The sequence below is a fragment of the Camellia sinensis genome, chromosome 9, assembly GCF_055761805.1.
Source record: "Camellia sinensis isolate YWXY chromosome 9, ASM5576180v1, whole genome shotgun sequence".
Taxonomy (NCBI): Eukaryota; Viridiplantae; Streptophyta; class Magnoliopsida; order Ericales; family Theaceae; genus Camellia; species Camellia sinensis.
Genome location: NC_138969.1, coordinates 199825454 through 199832818, shown reverse-complemented (window position 1 = coordinate 199832818; position 7365 = coordinate 199825454).

Genomic DNA, 7365 nt, shown 5'->3' with positions numbered 1-7365 from the left:
AACATGTCGAAAAGTAAAAAAATTATTAAATTAATTAAAAAATCAATAATTTATATTAAAAAATTAAAAAAAAAATTTTATTTTTTACACATCTTTTTATAAAAAATTTAAAAATTATTCCAAACATATTAATTTTTTTAACTTATATTTTAATTAAATAATCAAAAAATTACTAAATTAAAATGTTCCCAAACAAGACCTAAGTTGCTACTACTCTCGCACAAGGAAGGAACACAACCACCCCGTGTTAATCCTCTTCTCTTCTTGGCTAAATTAATATTAGATTTAACCCTCCCTATTATTGGGGCATTTTTTTATAAATTTCTTTTTATTTACATATGTGTTATTTAGTTTATATTATTTTTTTATATTCTAATAAATTTTATAAGTGACATAATTATCAAAATATTCTTAATAATATTTATATTTATAGTGTAAATATTACATGATATGAAGGTTCACACCATCAATGTGAATGTTAACATATCAATGTGAACATTCACACTGTTAATATGAATATTCACATTTTAAAATATGAATATGTGAATATTCATATCACCAAATTGCTAACCGTTCAAAAAATATTTATAAAAGTAAAAATATCCATAAAATACTTTAAATATGAGAATTAAGATTTGATAAATCAAATGTTCAAATAATCGGACTTATTAAAATACAAGAATATCTTATAGACTAATTGAGATACAAAAACTTTTTTAAAAAAAATCTTCTAATAAATTTCCCTTTCTTTAATCCCCTTTTCTTCTTGGCTAAATTATTAATATTAGATTTAATTTCTATTAAGTCTTATTAAAAATAAGTCAAATAAAATTATCATTAAAAATAATTTTTTGTGATAATTTTTTATATATATCACTAAAACTTGATCATTAGCAACTTTTTTTTTGTCACTGTCTTTATAAATTGTCACAAAAACTTACTAATTTTTCTGTAACAAATTTGTCAAAATATTGCTAAAAGTTAAAAATTAATTACCTTTTTTGTGACAATTTTTTTAAATTATCGCTAAAATTTATAACTAATTACATTTTTTTGATAAAATTTTTAAACTATCGCTAAAAACTAATAATTAGTAACGTTTTTTTTAATAATGTTTCATAAAAAAAAATTACTATGTATCATCATAAGATTTATTGGACAATAAATTCATCTATTAGGGGTTACACGTAAATCTCCTCTAATTTCTTTGACACCCGCCAGGTGAGTATCATCCGGATTAAATCAGTTTAGAATAAATCAGAATTAATCCGTGGATTACAATTTAATAAAAATCAAAATTAATCCAAACAATTTAAACCATAAAATTCATTCAAATCAAACCACTTAAACACGGATCAGTTTGGTTTTGAATTACGGTTTCACACTATAAAAATCACATAACATTGTTTTAAAAATATGGGTAAATTATACTGACACCCCATAAGGTTTATGTTTATTACAATTCCCCCTCTCACCTTTTGAAAATTACATCTCCTCCTATGAGGTTTAAAGTTTCATTACTGTTGGCTAAAATGTTGGCTTATTTTTCCTACGAAGGAAAATATCATAAATGCGAGCGTGCCAGCAAGGATTGAAAAATCCTTACAGATTAAATTCAAGCCAATTATCAAGCGATTGTGTTGACGGTTCTTTTGCCTCAACGAAGAGGACTTCAAGATTGCCAAGTGTAAAGAAAAGAAAAATTAAAAGAAGAATGGGGAACGGAGAAAGATGATTGAGTGAACAATCAAAGTAATAATTACTTACCTCTACTCCTATGCTTCGAAAAGAAAGTGCATAAAATGCTTCGAAATTGAAATGCTGAAAATAAATGCTTCGAAATATAAATCTATGTTAAACTACTCCTAAGATAAGGAAAATGACAAGAAATATTGAAATCAAGTGTCTTTGATTATGAATTCTGGATCCTTACAATGTAGCCATTAATGGCTATTTATAGAAGAAAAAATACAGCAATAACTACTTAGTAACTACCCATTTCTTCCATCTTCATTCTTGTCTTGCCATGTGTCATTCCACTCATCCACTTTGTCCTCCCACTCATCCACTTTGTCCTTCATATTCTCCATTATCTTTATAACTTCCTTTAACTTCCAAATGAATAAGAGGATGCCACGTGTCCTGCAATTATATAAATAATAAATAATAATAAAATTGCAGATTTATGGTGTTAACATTACCCCCCGCGGCCCTTAAAAATGATGTTTACTTGAATTTTTGAAGGGCCGAACCAAGCACATGACTAACCTAAGCAGTAAAGTGCTTCGAATGATGTAACAACACCAATAAAGTGCTTCGAATGAGTATGAAATTATGACTAGATGACTCGAATTATGACTAGTAACAAGCTTCGAAAGTGATATAAAGGATCAAAATCATTCTTCGAAGGTCGATGGAGCCGACAAAAGACGAATTACATCCTCAAAAATACTCGGCAAAGCTTCGAAGGTTCACAACCACCATTATTATTTCTTCGAAGCTGTTGTTGATGCAAGATAGAGTGCTTCGAAGCTTACAAAATTATGGCAAAACGGCTTTCGAGGCAACTTATGGCAAAACGGCTTTCGAAGCTGTTTTTGGCCAACATTGTGGTTATTCAAAACTTATATGTTCTGGTTCACACATAATTAATGAAAATATTAATTTTGTGCTTCGAACCAATTATTAACTCTTCGAAGATACCAAAACTGTTGTTCTTCGAGCCAACTTATGATGCCAAAAACAGGCATTATTCGACAACTAATTAATTGTCATTTTACATATATTTGAAGAAATGTACACATTTCGAAAGTTTTCAAAGTTTTATACAGTTTCGAAGGTGAAGTAATCAACCTTCGAAATAACTCTTGATGTTTCGAATGTATCTTCAAAGCTTTATACAGCTTCGAATGTGAAGTAATCAACCTTCGAAACAACTCTTGATGCTTCGAATGTATCTTCGATGCTTTGATTGTGTACATACAAACAATTGGCCATCAATTTGAAAAGATAAGTCATTCTCAGCCATTTATTTAAATGCACAGGCTTTTTCTAGCCAAGTTCATGCATTTTAAATGGCCATCCCTTGTTCTTAGTGCTTCGAACTCATAAGAACAATTTGTTAATTTTATTAGCCACATCATCATAATTATATTTTGATGTGAACCACAAATCCAAAAAGGATTTTGAACACCAAAAGTCATGGTATAGTGTGACCATGAAAATTTATACTTTTTGACATTGTCAAAAATTTTGAATTCATGAACAGTGGCTTGTTCATTATTCTTTACCATGTTTGTTTTAAAAACATGACTTTCGCCGAATTGATTTTCATAATTCTTTGGCAAAGTAGGTTGTTTTTCCATGTTAGCCATTAATGGCTTATGAAAATCCCCCATAAGAATATTATTTTCATGACTTGACTCTCTAAAAATTGATTTTTGGACCCCCCGAGTCATACATGGAACATCATTCTTAGCCAAATTTGGTTCAAGAACATGCTCTTTCGTTGTGTTAATTTCATAATTTGGCTCTTTAAAAACGGATTCTTGAACCCCCCGAGCCATTGATGAAATCAACTCTTTGCTTTTGCTATTTTTAACCATGGAAAAATTCTGAAAAAATTCACCAATTCCGGCCATTAAGGCCTCAGTTAAAGACTTGGTAGTGAGAGTTGATAACTCATCATTCCATTGGCGAATTTCCATATCAAGTTGATGAATTTCTCCAATTAAATGGTGTCTTTGTTCTTCCACCAAATAATATTGTAAGGGATGAAAATTTATTTCATCAAGAAAATGAATCTCTTCTTGAAGATCCAAAATTTCTTGTTTACGCCAATAAATTTCATCTAGACTATTTGAAATGGACAAATCCAATTCATTTTCCATTTATTACACTTGACGTCCCACTGGGCGTGCCAAAAAATGTTGGCTAAAATGTTGGCTTATTTTTCCTACGAAGGAAAATATCATAAATGCGAGCGTGCCAGCAAGGATTGAAAAATCCTTACAGATTAAATTCAAGCCAATTATCAAGCGATTGTGTTGACGGTTCTTTTGCCTCAACGAAGAGGACTTCAAGATTGCCAAGTGTAAAGAAAAGAAAAATTAAAAGAAGAATGGGGAACGGAGAAAGATGATTGAGTGAACAATCAAAGTAATAATTACTTACCTCTACTCCTATGCTTCGAAAAGAAAGTGCATAAAATGCTTCGAAATTGAAATGCTGAAAATAAATGCTTCGAAATATAAATCTATGTTAAACTACTCCTAAGATAAGGAAAATGACAAGAAATATTGAAATCAAGTGTCTTTGATTATGAATTCTGGATCCTTACAATGTAGCCATTAATGGCTATTTATAGAAGAAAAAATACAGCAATAACTACTTAGTAACTACCCATTTCTTCCATCTTCATTCTTGTCTTGCCATGTGTCATTCCACTCATCCACTTTGTCCTCCCACTCATCCACTTTGTCCTTCATATTCTCCATTATCTTTATAACTTCCTTTAACTTCCAAATGAATAAGAGGATGCCACGTGTCCTGCAATTATATAAATAATAAATAATAATAAAATTGCAGATTTATGGTGTTAACATTACCCCCCGCGGCCCTTAAAAATGATGTTTACTTGAATTTTTGAAGGGCCGAACCAAGCACATGACTAACCTAAGCAGTAAAGTGCTTCGAATGATGTAACAACACCAATAAAGTGCTTCGAATGAGTATGAAATTATGACTAGATGACTCGAATTATGACTAGTAACAAGCTTCGAAAGTGATATAAAGGATCAAAATCATTCTTCGAAGGTCGATGGAGCCGACAAAAGACGAATTACATCCTCAAAAATACTCGGCAAAGCTTCGAAGGTTCACAACCACCATTATTATTTCTTCGAAGCTGTTGTTGATGCAAGATAGAGTGCTTCGAAGCTTACAAAATTATGGCAAAACGGCTTTCGAGGCAACTTATGGCAAAACGGCTTTCGAAGCTGTTTTTGGCCAACATTGTGGTTATTCAAAACTTATATGTTCTGGTTCACACATAATTAATGAAAATATTAATTTTGTGCTTCGAACCAATTATTAACTCTTCGAAGATACCAAAACTGTTGTTCTTCGAGCCAACTTATGATGCCAAAAACAGGCATTATTCGACAACTAATTAATTGTCATTTTACATATATTTGAAGAAATGTACACATTTCGAAAGTTTTCAAAGTTTTATACAGTTTCGAAGGTGAAGTAATCAACCTTCGAAATAACTCTTGATGTTTCGAATGTATCTTCAAAGCTTTATACAGCTTCGAATGTGAAGTAATCAACCTTCGAAACAACTCTTGATGCTTCGAATGTATCTTCGATGCTTTGATTGTGTACATATAAACAATTGGCCATCAATTTGAAAAGATAAGCCATTCTCAGCCATTTATTTAAATGCACAGGCTTTTTCTAGCCAAGTTCATGCCTTTTAAATGGCCATCCCTTGTTCTTAGTGCTTCGAACTCATAAGAACAATTTGTTAATTTTATTAGCCACATCATCATAATTATATTTTGATGTGAACCACAAATCCAAAAAGGATTTTGAACACCAAAAGTCATGGTATAGTGTGACCATGAAAATTTATACTTTTTGACATTGTCAAAAATTTTGAATTCATGAACAGTGGCTTGTTCATTATTCTTTACCATGTTTGTTTTAAAAACATGACTTTTGCCGAATAGGTTTTCATAATTATTTGGCAAAGTGGGTTGTTTTTCCATGTTAGCCATTAATGGCTTATGAAAATCACCCATAAATATATTATTTTCATGATTTGACTCTCTAAAATTTGGTTTTTGGACCCCTCGAGTCATACATGGAACGTCATTCTTAGCCAAATTTGGCTCAAGAACATGCTCTTTCGTTGTGTTAATTTCATAATTTGGCTCTTTTAAAACGAACTCTTGAACCCCCCGAGCCATTGATGAAATCAACTCTTTGCTTTTGCTATTTTTAACCATGGAAAAATTCTGAAAAAATTCACCAATTCCGGCCATTAAGGCCTCAGTTAAAGACTTGGTAGTGAGAGTTGATAACTCATCATTCCATTGGCGAATTTCCATATCAAGTTGATGAATTTCTCCAATTAAATGGTGTCTTTTTTCTTCCACCAAATAATATTGTAAGGGATGAAAATTTATTTCATCAAGAAAATGGATCTCTTCTTGAAGATCCAAAATTTCTTGTTTACGCCAATAAATTTCATCTAGGCTATTTGAAATGGACAAATCCAATTCATTTTTCATTTATTACACTTGACGTCCCACTGGGCGTGCCAAAAAATGTTGGCTAAAATGTTGGCTTATTTTTCCTACGAAGGAAAATATCATAAATGCGAGCGTGCCAGCAAGGATTGAAAAATCCTTACAGATTAAATTCAAGCCAATTATCAAGCGATTGTGTTGACGGTTCTTTTGCCTCAACGAAGAGGACTTCAAGATTGCCAAGTGTAAAGAAAAGAAAAATTAAAAGAAGAATGGGGAACGGAGAAAGATGATTGAGTGAACAATCAAAGTAATAATTACTTACCTCTACTCCTATGCTTCGAAAAGAAAGTGCATAAAATGCTTCGAAATTGAAATGCTGAAAATAAATGCTTCGAAATATAAATCTATGTTAAACTACTCCTAAGATAAGGAAAATAACAAGAAATATTGAAATCAAGTGTCTTTGATTATGAATTCTGGATCCTTACAATGTAGCCATTAATGGCTATTTATAGAAGAAAAAATACAGCAATAACTACTTAGTAACTACCCATTTCTTCCATCTTCATTCTTGTCTTGCCATGTGTCATTCCACTCATCCACTTTGTCCTCCCACTCATCCACTTTGTCCTTCATATTCTCCATTATCTTTATAACTTCCTTTAACTTCCAAATGAATAAGAGGATGCCACGTGTCCTGCAATTATATAAATAATAAATAATAATAAAATTGCAGATTTATGGTGTTAACAATTACAGATTCCCCTCTTTCAGCAATTTAATTTTTATAAATACCAATTTTGCCCTCATTGTGCAAATTACATTGACACCCCTCACATTTTAGAAATTACAATCCCCTCTAAGGTTTAAAGTAGTATCATCAATTGTCCCATCGGTTAGTATTAGTTGAAAAAAAAAATTCATTGAAAAAAAAATTAATTGAAAAAAAAAATTTGTTAGTAAAGTTTTTAAATTTCTGTTTAAAAATCAACGTAACCTCATTTTTTGAATTTACGTTTTTTTCTCAAATTTACAAACTGAGACAACCATTTATAAATCAAAAAAATTATCAAACAAGTTTTTATTACAGTTTTTAAAAATTTTATAA